Here is a 15,330-nt window from a genome sequence, read left to right on the forward strand (position 1 = left end):
AACGAAATGCTAATCAAACAGACTACACCTCAGACATAATTGCACCAACACTGCTGACACCTCAGACACACAGAATTACACTCATACACACTCAAACAGACACAATTGACACCTCAGACACACACTAACACACTGTTGACACCTCATACACACAGACTTACACTCATACACACTCAAACAGACACAATTGACACCTCAGACACAAACTAACAAACTGACATCAAATGCAGGCATCCAGCAGTAGACACTTTCTCTTGCAAAACCTGTTGTTTTCTACCAAACAGATCAAACCACATTTCTGTACAGATATAATTACATGAGACCACAGCAGAGTTTACTTTGTCACCTTTTAACGACTAGTTTGCATCTAAGTTTTGCAAATCCTGCAACCATCGACTGGTTTTGTACTTAAAACATTAAAGTTTGATCATCTTCTGACTGTGATTGGTGCATATTCCACATGATCCTCCTCTTCAACTTTCTGTAAAAAAAATGCATAAGTAAAGTAATGTTTTTTTTTTTTTTTTTTTTTATAACAAAAGACTTTAATAAACACATGGTGCAGTTGTGTGTGAGATTTATGTGATAGATCATTATGCTATGAAAGCTCATTAGGCCTGTCAGAATAATCACTATGTCAAGTTATTGCATTATTTATGTTGAAAGTGAACATCGAAAGGTGAAAAGAAGGCATAATTTGACACCTTATAGTGTTTTCCTTACAACTCCGGACTCTAGTATGAAAGTCCAAATAGACTCAAAACCTCAATCCACTGTTCTGTTACAAACATAAATGTAATAATCCAAATGGTGCTTTCTCACAGCTAGCGTTAAGTAGGTTTCACAAGGAAGAGAATGCATTTTTGCATTCCACTTTGTGCTATTTTTTTCCATTGATTTTCTATGGAAACCTGCATTAGATGGATGTGTTTGACTCTCTTTTGCAGCATCTTGTGCATGCAATATCATGCATGCACTACTTGCCTTATTATGCTGTTATATTATCATTATATATTCAGTGGCATAAAATGGTCTTAAAATGACAATAATATGGCAATTATTTTTGGGACAAATAAAGCAGTTATCGTGACAGGCCTAACCACCAAATAAACTCTGGTAAATCATAATCCACAAAACAAAAATGTCAAAATTATTATTATTATTATTATCATTATTATCATTAAATTCTCAAGAAATTATATTGTTACAGCAGCAACCACACTTCAATCCTTGCACACAGGCATACCAAACTAAACACCTAAAAGGGAATCTTACACAATTAAAACAACATAAAATGTAATGTAATACATTAGTCATTGTTCATAATAACTTTTATTTTTCTCAGCATCTTCACCTTTGTAACCTGCTCAACCTAGTCCTGTGTAATACCAGTAAAGCTTGCCTTTTTGATCAATTTATTTAGTATGAGAATAAATATTCCAAATTATGACATACGTCAGGTTATGATAAACAAGCCAAAATTAGTATGTCATACTCAACATTTTACGTTATATTTAAACTTTGTATATGATATTTTATGTGGCGGAAATGGACAAATACAGTCAAAATCAAAAGTACACAATCACATACATCATACTCTGCTAAAATTATACGGTAACATTTTACAATAAGGTTTCATTAGTTTACATTAGTTTACTACTTTAATAGTTAATTACTTAAGTTACAGCATTTATTTATCTTAGCTAATATTAATTCAACATTTACTAATGCATTATTAAAATTGATAGATTAACAAATAGATTAATAAATAAATGAATAAATCCTGTGAATAAATGTATTGTGTGTTGTTTGTTCGTGTTAGTTAATATTTTAAGTAATGTTAATGCGACACTTTACTGTGAAGTGTTACCAATCATACAAATGATCAATAAATTGTCTTACCAATTTCTGTGTGTTTCTTTTGTGGAATTTCGTCTCGGCGTAAGTGATGTCTTCTTCACAAGTCTCAACTGTTTTAACAATAACAGAGGCATTAAAAGCACAAAACTTCATCTTACGGTAATTAGATCTGCTTCTTCAGTCTGTGTTTTATTATTCAGGCTTTCAGATTTAACTCCAAAGTAGCACTCAATGATTTTAAACATGGCATTAACTAATTTAATTAGCCGTTAGACCTTTAACTGTTTCCACACACGAATAGTTCAAGACTGTTTATCATTACATTTAGAAAGACACTTCAATCACACATTAATTTACACATAAATCAAACCCAGTTGTCTGTTTAACATCACATTCTTTATATTTAATCAGCATTTAAGTTCAAAGTTATCATTCATATACATTTTAGAGCACCTGCCACACCTTTACACATCTTGTTCTTTTAAATTTAATTTTATTTATTTATTTTTTGCGAGTGAAATTAGTAAAACAGAATACTTAGTGTCATTATAAACAAACATACATTTATTATAGCAATTGAAATTATAATAATAATTTCAATGAAATTATAAAAAGCACTTTCAATTTGTTCAAATATTTACAATGTTTTTTAAAGAATTATTTCTTATTTTACTTGTTTTAAATGGAGAAGATAACACTTGCCTTCTTGATCAGTTTTTCTGTGTTTCCTGCAGATGCAGAAGATCACGACTGCTGTGACGATCAACAGAGATCCAGCAGAGATCAACACGATCAGAAACACAGAGACTGGAGGAACTGAAGAAGAGGAAAAGACAGACAGTCATTAATGTGAGTGATTGAATCAGTCTGATCTACAACAGAAGACAGAGATCAGCTCAGTTAATAACTTGTGGAAGCACCTGAACATGTGTGACAGAGCTGAGTGATGTCCAGATGTTGAGTCTGGTTGCTGATGGGATTGTTGAGCACACAGCTGTAGCTGTTTTTATCCTGATATTCCACCTCCAGAGGTAGAGAGAGACTGATGCTGAGATCAGACACACTGATGCTGGACAATAAACTGTTTCCTTTGTACCAGGAGAGAGTCACATGACCCACATTCACCACTGAACACACCAATGAACAATTCTGCTTTGAGGATGATGATGATGATGAAGAACACTGTGAAGAGTTTCTGCTGATGACAGGAACAGGCAGACGAGCTGAAAACATCAGAGAATAAACATGAAATCAAAAATCTGCATGAATATGAATATCAGTAATAAATGTTGTGTTAAGTGAATGTTAAGTGTGTTAAAGGACACTGAATGAGTCTGTCATCTCAAAGTATAAAATGAATAAACATTTGACAAAGTAAATAGAATATGTGTACGTTTTAACAAATGACATCTCTACTCACCATAGACAGAAACATTAAATGTTTTTGATTTTATATTCACTCCACTAATAAGTAGTTCATAGAGTCCAGCATGGTCAGTTGTGATGTCTGTGATGGTCAGAGATCCAGTTTGATCGTCCAGCTTCAGTCTGTCTCTGAATCTCTCATCAGTATTATTATATGTGAAGAAGATTTGCTTCTTTTTCTTGATTTTAGCTATTTGAGACTTGTCAGCTCCAAATCTCCACAGTATGTCGTCGTGTTCATGTATTTCAGTAACATTAGTGTTTAGAGTAACAGAATCTCCCTCCGTCACTGACACTGAATCACCAAACACACCTGATCAACAAACAGAGTTTACACTGATTAAAGTCTCAGCAGAAACAAACACAATGTAAAATATCAGCGGTCTTTATAAACAGCTGTTATAAACTCTTTACTGTTAATAATAGAGAGACTGTAACAAATTCTCCTCTAAAAGGGTTAAAGTTAAGTTAAAGTTTGGTGCAACAGAATTATTATATAACCCTTGATTAAATCTAGATTTAAGATGAATCCTGATTGGTGTAAAACAAACACATAACTAGTCTTTCATTTGTTTTAAAGCGTGGAGGACAATCATGTTTAAAGTTTCATAATTTACTGACAATAAATACATGATAATTATTGGTGATTGAAAGTACAGTTTTAATTCTGCTGGATATTTTAAATACACTTTTAAAATAAATATATATATATATATTTAGATTATTAGATCCCTGAACTTTAAGGTTCCTGCACATTTTGACTTATATAGTTTCATGATATTTGGAGATGTTTATGATCACTGCAGAAGTATTTAAAAAAAAAAATATTTATTAGAAATGGCTTTTTAAAAGGACAAAATGGCCGGATATTTGAAAGCAGCTCAACAGAAAGTTCACACTTTCTGAAGATCTACATTCACTGAAGGGATTTCCATTATTTTCATGATCTTTTCCAGATCTGGATTTAATGTAAATTCCATAATCCTAATCCCAACAGAGACATGAATTCAAAGCTAGTAAATCTTGTTGTTTTATACAGTATTCATAATTCTTTTGTTACATAACAGGAGATTAAAATAATAAAATTTGATCAGTAGCTGCAGCTTTATTACCCTGAAAAACAAAATCCATAAATATAATATCATAAACTTACCAATCAGACCCCCGCAGCACAAACAGAACAAGACAAATTTGTGAAACATTTTCTTCAGTGGTCCGGTGTGTGATCTAACGGCAGACTGGTAAAGTGTTGAGTGTGAATCCCCCCATGACAAGATCTGACCCTCCCACTTCACACCCTACATCTGCTTATAATCTTATAGTTCATCTAGCACTTAGGAAGATTTTTACTGGTTTTAAGTGAAAAAAAAAATTATTTACATTTTTATAGTAAGGTTAAGAGTTCATATTCCCGCCTCCCTGACAGCTTTTCTTCTGAGTGTTGTTATCTGACTGTTTCAAATGACTAAGAGAAGAAGAATATTGTGTCAATTGTTCATTGTGTGAATTGGGTTCAATGCTGTTTCACATGATGAAGAGCTGCTGGAAATCGATCTGTTCTGGAGGCCTTCACCATCACTGACCCCCACTGCTGCATCTCACCCACAGCAGAGGCACTACAAGCAGTGTGAGAGGAAGCAGAAGAGGGGTAAGTGCGGAGGTATCCGGGCTAGGCTAACGGCTAACCCACACAAGCCAGCTATCACAACGTCATACAGGCTAATTTACGCTCTTTGGACAATAAACTGGATTACATCCTGTCACTACGATCAACTCAGAGGACTGTAAGAGAATTTTCACGGAAACATGGCTTAGCAACAGCCATCCAGACTGCACTATTGAGCTCAATCAGCTGACATGCTAGCGAGTGGACAGAGCTCTCGTCGCAGGAGGTAAATCATGCGGCATATGGGTTTGTGTTTACATCAGTGATGTGTGGTGCCATGCTGCTGTTGTGGTCTGCAAACACTGCTCACCCCTGGTGGAGTTTATGATTATTAAGTGCTGGCCGTTCTATCTGCCGAGGGAATATTCAGCCATACTGCTCGTTGCTGTCTACATTCCTTCCAGCTCCAACAACATCACCCACAGGAGTGAGGCACTGAATGAACTGTACCAGCACACCAGTGAGCAGCAGACAGCCCACCCTGATATTTTTATCTTCTTGGCTGGGTAATACAACCATGCAGACTTAAAGAGAGTGTGTTCCAAACAGTGGTGGACAGTAACGGAGTAGCTTTACTTCATTACTGTACTTAAGTACATTTTTCAAGTATCTGTACTTTACTGGAGTAGTTTTATTTTGAGTAACTTTTACTTTTACTTCACTACATTCCAAAGCATAAGATCGTACTTTTAACTTCACTACATTTCATAAAACATATCGTTACTCCCTATAATATATCACGTGCTCCGACACGCAGAAGCGGTGTCTGATTCATCATGAACGAACTGAGTCTTTTCAAAATAAACTTTAATCGGATCGCGAATCGCACCAAACGATTCGTTTACGAATTAAAATGATCCGATTGCAGCTGTTCTGGAGTCAACCACTCACTGATTCAAATGAACCGTTTAGTGCGAGTCACCAGAAGTAAGAACCGTGAGATCTTGTGAGCGCGCGTGCGTCTGATGTTGCTAAAAGTAAGTTATTAATGTCGAAATTTAGGATTAATTATTGTAACTGAAAATCATATTTAGGTCAAAATTGTCAGTTGTTTGGGAACTAAATCCGCTGTAAAGAGTGATCTGTTTAAGCCCACTGAAATGCTGACATGCAGACACATCAATCAGCGTCTCTGTGTTTTAGGTTAAAAAATAAAATAAAATAACCTTAAACTAACACAGATTAAATAAAATAACTCATGCATGTCCAAATTCCCCGCTACCGTAATATTAACAGTTTTATTAAAATGCTACCATGACATCTGTTTTTATATTGTGTATTAACAGTAACGTTATACATATGTATATTGTTTGGATTAACTAGACGAGTAACGTTAGACAGACATGAATGTTTATTCATAACAGTACTGAAAATAAGTAAATATTGTAGCTGATGATAAATGTCTAGCTAACAAGCTGGTGCTAACTTGAGGTAATTTTTATAAATAATGTCCAAATATTTTTATTCAACCACCTATATATATATGTATATAGATTACATCTAGGGACAAAAGAAAGGATGTGATGTTCAGAACATGGTAACTAGTAATTATCAAAGAGGGGAAGAGATGCACCCCGTTTGGCCAGGGGTGTTTTTACACCACAGACAAGGTTTGAGAAGGAAAAAATCATTATGAAAATATAATTATATTTTCCTTAAAATGTTCCTCCTAACTTCAGGCCTTATTATCATGTCATATATAACTGTGATGTTCTGTAAAACCACAAACTTTAAAACACTTTCACAGATCACAGATTCCAAAATAATATTTGCTAGCACAACTATTAATAGTTCTTATAATAAATCATCATATTTTCATGATTTCTAAAGATCATGTGACACTGAAGACTGAAGGAATGATGCTGAAAATACAGCTGCACATCACAGAAATAGATTATATTTTAAAGGATATTAAAATAGAAACCATTATTTTATATATTTTATTTTGATAATTTAGAATTATTACTGAAATACAACCTTTTTTTTGTTTCAAACAGTTCAATGAACAATAATAAATGAAGTACCTGGAGCTGACAATGAAGTAAATGTATAATAATTGGCAAAGATGATTAATTTAGCGCTGTAAACGCGCGTGTGAGGGGCGGAGACGCGCCGCAGAGCGTCAGACGCGCGTGAGGACCAAACACAGCAGAGCGGTAGGAAACTTCACTCCTCTTATTATTTCTCTTTTACTATAGCGATTTATTTTTAGACACGTGATCTGAGTCTTTCATAGATTTATAGAGTTATTAGAGTATAGAGTTATTAGAGAAATTGAGTTATTTTTTTACATTCTTTGGTCGAAGTTTTCAGATCGGCAATTCGGAGCCTGTTCGCGACTCGGTTGATTTAGATCGGCACTTCGGAGCCTGTTCGCGACTCGGTTGATTCAGATCGGCACTTCGGAGCCTGTTCGCGACTGGGTTGATTCAGATCGGCACTTCGGAGCCTGTTCGCGACTCGGTTGATTCAGAACGGCACTTCGGAGCCTGTTCGCGACTCGGTTGATTCAGATCGGCACTTCGGAGCCTGTTCGCGACTCGGTTGATTCAGATCGGGACTTCGGATCATGTTCGCGACTCGGTTGATTCAGATCGGCACTTCGGAGCCTGTTCGCGACTTGGTTGATTCAGATCTGCACTTCGGAACCTGTTCGCGACTCGGTTGATTCAGATCGCCACTTCGGAGCCTGTTCGCGACTCGGTTGATTCAGATCGGCACTTCGGAGCATGTTCGCGACTCGGTTGATTCAGATCGGCACTTCGGAGCCTGTTCGCGACTCGGTAGATTCAGATCGCCACTTCGGAGCCTGGTCGCGACTCGGTTGATTCAGATCGGGACATCGGAGCATGTTTGAGATTTTATTTAATTCAGATCTGGACATCGAAGCAGGAAGTGTTTGTCAAACAGTTAATTGGTCATAAATTAATATTTGGACTTGAGGCTTTTTTTTGCTTGTCGATTCAGCATGTACATGGACCCACACACAAAGGTGGACACACTCTAGACTTAATCATCGGTAGAGCTCTAAACTTTTCATCCATTGTTATTAAGGACGTTATTCATAACCGTACTGAAAATAAGTAAATATTGTTAGCTGATGCTAACTGTCTAGCTAACAAGCTTGCTGGTGCTAACTTGAGGTCATTTTTATAAATAATGTCCAAATATTTTTATTCAACCACCTATATATATATATATATATATATATATATATATATATATATATATATATATATATATATATATTACATCTGGGGAGAAAAGAAAGGATGTGATGTTCAGAACATGGTAACTACAGTAATTATCAAAGAGGGGAAGAGATGCACCCCGTTTGGCCAGTGGTGTTTTTACACCCCAGACAAGGTTTGAGAAGGAAAAAAATCATTATGAAAATCTTCAGGCCTTATTTTCATGTCATACATAACTGTGATGTTCTGTAAAACAACAAACTTTAAAATACTTTGTTCTTACTGGTGAAAATCAGATGGTCATCTCTGTTTTCTCTCAGGTACATCACAGTGTAAGCTTCACAGTGAACATTACTCTCATCAGTGTAGTCCATATCAACAACAAAATATATCTTGACTCCATATAGTGGTTATTTTGGGGAAAATCCCAGGTATTTTGAGAAGTAGGATTATAAAAAAAATAAAATAAAAAATGTGCTAATATAAAATTAAATTAGCCTATATAAAATTGCAAACATCTATCTTTCAGTACTTTTTTTACTTAAGTACATAAAAAATTTAGTACTTTTGTACTTTCACTTGAGTAAAATTGAAAAAGGAGTACTTTTACTTTTACTGGAGTAATATTTTATTATACGTATCTGTACTTTTACTCAAGTACTTGATTTGTGTACTTCGTCCACCACTGGTTCCAAAAAAAATAAACCAACACATAAACTTTCCAACACAAAGTAAAAACATTTTGGATTTTGTTTGCACCACGCAGAGAGGATCTTACAAAGTCCCCCCCCCCCCCCCATCTTAGTGTCTCAGACCACATCACTGTCATGTTAATGCCTTCATACAGACCAAACCAGTCAACAAACCAGTTCACAAACAGATACAATTGTATTGTACTTCGCTGTGCCACTGGCTGTTAGACTTACTGGAAGACCTCAGGCAGTACGGGTCAGCAGCAACACATCCAGCACCATCACACCTCTTTACTCTGCTGCACACCATCAAACAACTCCAACCTCTTTATTAAGTTTGCGAATGCCACGACTGTGGTGGATCTCATTAGCAACAGAGATGAGACAAGCTACAGGAGCGAGGTGAGCCACCTGGCCAGGTGGTGCAGTGACAACAATCTTTCTCTGAATGTGGAGAAGATGAAGGAGATTGTTGTTGACTTCAAGAGAGTGCACACTCAGCATGCTCCTCTGACCATCAACGGTGCAACTGTGAAGAGAGGCAACAGCACCAAGCTTCTGGTTGTGCACATCACAGAGGATCTCTCCTCAACTGACCACACTGCAGCACTGGTCAAGAAAGTACAGCAGTGTCTCTACTTCCTCTGCAAACTAAGAAGAGCCAGAGCCCCCACCCCAATCATGTACACCTTCTACAGAGGCACCATCGAGAGCATCCTGACCAGCTGCATCACTGTGTGGTATGTACTGTACATGTGGAAGAATTGACAATAAAGCAGACTTGACTTGTTTAACATGCAATTGTGTGAAACAGTGTGTTTTATGTCCCCTTTAAACTATAGCAAAATTATCGGTCACCCTTTAGTTTAGGGTCCAATTCTTACTTACTGCATGCCATAACCAACAACACATGAAATGGACCTGAGATCATTGATATTAGACTGTGGATGATTGAAGAAAGTGGCTTGGTCTGATGAATCCCGATTCCTGGTGCATCATGTTGATGGCCGGGTGCAGATACACAGAATAACCGACAGAGGCGCTGTTGGGCAGACACGGGCCGGCAGCAGTGGCGCTGTTATACTGTGGCCGATGTTTTCTATTTTGTTCATCTATTTTTGTTTACTAAAGCTGTCAGTAGATTTTAGACTCGTACCCAAAACCAGGGTAAGAGTCTGCATTGGAAAACGATGATGTCCTTGTTCTCAATTTGCCAGGTTTCTCTTTATACAGTACAGAGTACAGAGAGCAGTTAATGAGAAGATCCATATTTTTAATAAATTTACTAAATGTACGTGCATATTAAGCTAAAACAGAACAAACATTTGAGTTTCTGGATGTTTTATTATTGTAATGCAGTACAAACTTCATAATCATCGGGAAGAAGGAGGCGGGAACCGGCTCAGCTCTCCACCAGCTGGGTGATCTCCTTTGCGGTGCCTGGTGGTGGCACTGGACAGCCCTCGGCAGACGGCACGACAATCCTCCGCCGCCCGGTGGATGCTGACGGCTCCTCAGTTTTGGGCAGCTGGCAGGAGTCCCCCGTTCCCTGCTCCTCCCCGTTCAGGTGGATGGCAGTAGGCTCCTGCTCTCTGGCGAACGGTGCTGACTCCTCTGCTCCCTCACTGATGCCAGCCGCCCCTCCACACTGCGAGCCGCCGGCAGCGAGCTTGTCCATCCCCGGCAGCTCACTCCAGCCCACTGCCTCGAGCGTCCCTGCTCGATGGCACCGCAGATTCACCACAGCGGCGAGGGATCTTCAGCAGTGCGTCCCTCCTTCTCCCGGGCCTCGGCACCAGTGTAATGCAGTACAAACTTCATAATCATCGGAAAGAAGGAGGCGGGAACCGGAAGACAATCAAAATGACTTTAATAATCAAAATGAACACAAAACAGTGCGGCAGCCCCTCACAGACGACTGCTGCACACAAACAAAATCAAAACACAAAATAAATCCAGGCCTGGTCCTCTCTCGTCCTTCACTGTCGTCGCTTTTATATCCTTCTATCTCCTCCGTGGGACTCGCGCCGTTCTCACGGCTCTCGGCCCCGCCCCACTCGCCACAATTATCTTAATAGACCTACTGTTTGTAGTAAACTCAAATACAATACTAAAATACTGCTCTAAAATATAAGACACCAATGTTTCTGGGGTATAGAACAAGGAATAGTTGATTTTCTCCAAGGCATTGTTAGTTCCTGGCATAACTATGCAAAGATTTGATTTCATCATAATTATTAAACTATGTCTTATGATTTTAAATCCGTATTTAACCTCAGAATGATCTAAAAGTAAAAAAAAGAGGTGATACAGTCTTATTTCATGGTGGCTGTGCTTTAAAATTAAATTATTACAGTCTTTATGTAAGTGATGAAGGGTTCTGAAAGTCTGACAGTAATCAGTGTCCTACTGTAAGGTTAACCCTGCCTGCTTTAAATGTTTCAAAATTATTAGCAGTTGAAAACAAAGACAGAGAACAAATCAGAAAAAAGTAAAAGATCCTGCACAAATATGAAATAAAAGGTGTGAATCAAGGACCAGATGAGTTCTCCAGGACAGTTTGTTTTGATCATCGTGTTTTGGTGACATTCCCATACACAGGCTCCTTCTTTAATTTCTGCAAAGAAAAATACAAAAACAGTTAGTTAGGAACCTGCTGATGCAACAGTTATATGGGATGGAGCATAGTAAAACAACCACAAAAGCATGTTTTATTTAATTTTTTTTCTGTTATACTCCCTATAATCACAGATGATCATCCACATCTCTTCACTGATTATCTGGTGTGATTCCACACAAAAATTAACTCACTGACTCACTGACCACAACAGTTTCTTGCAACAGATTCAAAGTGATCTCACCAGTTTTGTTGTTGTTGTTTTATGCAATGCTGAATCCGTTTTGTTTTTCTCTTGGGTCTGGACTGCATTAAATATGATCACATACATGTAAAACAAAGTTCAATCTTATATTAAAATGTGTCCATTGCAAAAACAATTATTTTGACATTTGCATAAATTTTTTGATCTCCTGACCTGCTTTTTTACAATTCCTGCAGATGCAGTAGATCACAATTGCAACTATTATCAACAGAGATCCGGCAGCAGCAGCAGAGATCAGTGCTATCAGAAACACAGAGTCTGGAGGAACAGAAGGAGAGTAAAAGCGAGACAGTCGTGATTGTTAGTAAATCTTTCAATCTGATCTAAAACTGTATCTAACACACATTGTATAAACACAGTAAATAAACACACATTATATAAATGCTGATGAACCTGAACATGTGGGACAGAGTTGAGTGATGTCCAGATGTTGAGTCTGGTTGCTGATGGGATTGTTGAGCACACAGCTGTAGCTGTTTTTATCCTGATATTCCACCTCCAGAGGTAGAGAGAGACTGATGCTGAGATCAGACACACTGATGCTGGACAATAAACTGTTTCCTTTGTACCAGGAGAGAGTCACATGACCCACATTCACCACTGAACACACCAATGAACAATTCTGCTCTGATGATGTTGATGATGATGAAGAACAGTTTGAAGAGTTACTGCTGATGACAGGAACAGGCAGACGAGCTGAAAACATAAGAGAATAAAAAGAATTGGATAAATCTAAGCAACACTCTTATTTTCAGTTCAATATCTTTAATGTGTTGATGGTCAGTGAGTGTTTGCATCATCTCAAAATGCAAAATGATTAAACATTTGAATATGTAAATAGATATAGGAATATTCTAGGATGCTACCCTTTAAAAATGTTATAATTTGTAGCTAGTTGCTAATATGTATAGTATCAGTCAAAAGATTGTACACATTGCTATTTTATACGTTTTGAAAGAGTCTTTTATGCTAATCAAGCCTGCATTTATTTGATCAAATATACATAAAAAAACTGTAATATTGTAAAAAATCATTACAATTTAAAATAATGGTTTTCTATTTTAGTATACTTTAATAAAGCAATAAGCCCCATGAAGCCCTGGTTTACAGTGAATTTATAACAGCTAAGGGGCATTGTTAGGCATGACATGAGGCGGAAAATTCCCCTTAGCTGTTATAAATTCACTGTAAACTACAGCTTCATGGGGCTTATTGCTTTTATAAGTAATTCTATAGTTCTATAGTTATTCTATATATGTAGTAAGGTTTCACAGAATAAAACGGAGGAAATAAAGTTTAATGATATTAATAAAAACTGTATTCTTCCACCAAACTATTTAGTTCCTCAGAAACGAATTATTATCACAGGTTCCAAAATGATAAATTTTTTAAATATATTTTTATGATGTAATGAAATTTAGTGGATCTCAAAATTAATGTAGAATTAACATAAAAAAATATAATGTAAACATTAATTACAGCCAGCCAATATTACAGTATAATTAAAAGCTCAATTTTAACTTTTATTAAGCTTTAAAAATATATCTTCTAATTCAGGTCAGCTTTAAGCAATCTTCACATAAACCCATAGTGTCTCATTTACCTGTGCTCTTCCTACTTCAAGTCAGGTCTGCTTTATTGACAATTCTTCCACATGTACAGTACATACATTCAGGGAATTTAAATTGTGTTACTCTCAGACCCTTGGTGTATACAGACAACACTAACAGTAGAATATTAAATACAGATAAAATATAAAGTTCAATTATACAGATATACAAATAGGTCATATAAAAAGAAAGATAAGTAAAACAGCACAAGGCACATGGCAGATAAGAGTCCAGTGAAGTAAAAAAACAAAGAGCTTATTCAGTCTGATTAAAGTGTCAAGAATCTCAGAAATTTAAACTGACAGAAGAGGTAGTTGAATGAGGTCAGTTAAATGCTGAATGAGGTAGTGTTCAGACCAATGCTGCACAAAGTGTCTGGTGCAGGTCCCAGTGTGTTAGTGGGAGTGCGTTAGTGGGAGCTGGGGGGTGCTGGATGGGACTGAGGTTCAGAGTTCAGTGGTGCATGGGGAAAAAGGGAGGGTGGCAAGGTCAGGAGGAAGTTTAGCTTCCTGACAACCTGATGAATGAAGCTTTCCTTCAGTCTACTGGCCCTGGTCTGGACGACAGCAGACTAAAGATAAAGTGAAAGTCATGCCAAGGATGGTAACCCATACTCGGAATTTGTGCTCTGCATTTAACCCATTCAAGTGCACACATTCAGCACTAAGAAAGTGAACACACCATGATCACACACCTGGAGCAGTGGATAGCTATATATCCAGTGCCCGGGGAGCAACTTGGGGTTCAGTGCCTTGCTCAAGGGCACTTGAGTCATGGGTATTGAGAGTGGAAGAGAGGTTTGCTCCTGCCAGCACAGAGACTCAAACCAGTGACCTTCAGGTTACAAGTCCAAATCTTTAACCATTAGGCCCTAGCTGCCCCCAAAGAAGCTGCGTGACGGGTGTGTTGGGTCACTTGTGATGCTGAGGGGGCAGACTGAAGAAGCTGTTCTCAGCTGCTCTCTGGCTCTTCACATTAACATAGTTGATAGTCTGAGAAACGTGCTGAGTGTGTGATCTCCTTAAGTCAACAACAATCTCCTTTGTCTTTTTCACATTCAGAGAGAGATCGATGTCACTGCACCACTCGACCACCTCACTCCTGTAGATTGTCTCATCTCTGTTGCCAATGATACCCACCACAGTCGTGTCATTCACAAACTTAATCAAGAGGTTGGAGTTGTGTGATGGTGTGCAGTCATGGCTCAGCAGAGTGAAGAGGAGGGGACACCAGTGTTCAGTGTGATTGTGCTGGATGTGTTGCTGCAGACCCGTACTGCCTAAGGTCTTCCGATCAGAAAATCCATGTCATGTCATGATGTGGTGCATGACTAGCCATTCAAAGCAATTCATGAGAATAGGGATAAGTGCAACTGGATGGTAGTCACTGAAGCAGGATGGAGACGGCTTCTTCGTGACTTGAATGATGTTGGAAGCTTTGAAGCATGCAGGGACAACACCCTGACTAAGCAAAATGTTGAAAATGTCTGTGAAGACATCAGTGAGTCTCTCAGTACACGCCCAGGAATGTTGTCAGGACCCGGAGCTTTGCATGAGTTGATCCTGCTGAGGGATCTCCCCACACTGTCTGGGGTCACCGTCAACACCTGGTCGCAGAAGGAAGTGGAATCTTCTGTGCAGTGGTACTGTTTTGTGCCTCAAAGTAAGCAAAGAAGGCATTCATCTCATTCAGTCAAGTCAAGTCTGCTTTATTATCAATTCTTCCACATGTACAGTACATACATACAGAGAATCGAAATTGCGTTACTCTCAGACCCCCGGTGCATAAAGATAACATTAACAGCAGAGCCTAAAAATCTAGATCATATATAAAATGTAGATACAACTATACGTAAGGGAATGTAAAAAAATATATAAATTAAATTAAATAAAGCAGCGCAAGGCACATGGCAGATAGAGTGCAAATCAGTGAAGTGAACAAACAGTGCAGATAAAAGATTTTTTTGTGCAAAAAAGTAGCTTATTTAGTCTGATTAAAGGCTCA

This window comes from Carassius auratus, unplaced genomic scaffold (assembly GCF_003368295.1).
Source record: "Carassius auratus strain Wakin unplaced genomic scaffold, ASM336829v1 scaf_tig00022400, whole genome shotgun sequence".
In the NCBI taxonomy this organism is placed as follows: Eukaryota; Metazoa; Chordata; class Actinopteri; order Cypriniformes; family Cyprinidae; genus Carassius; species Carassius auratus.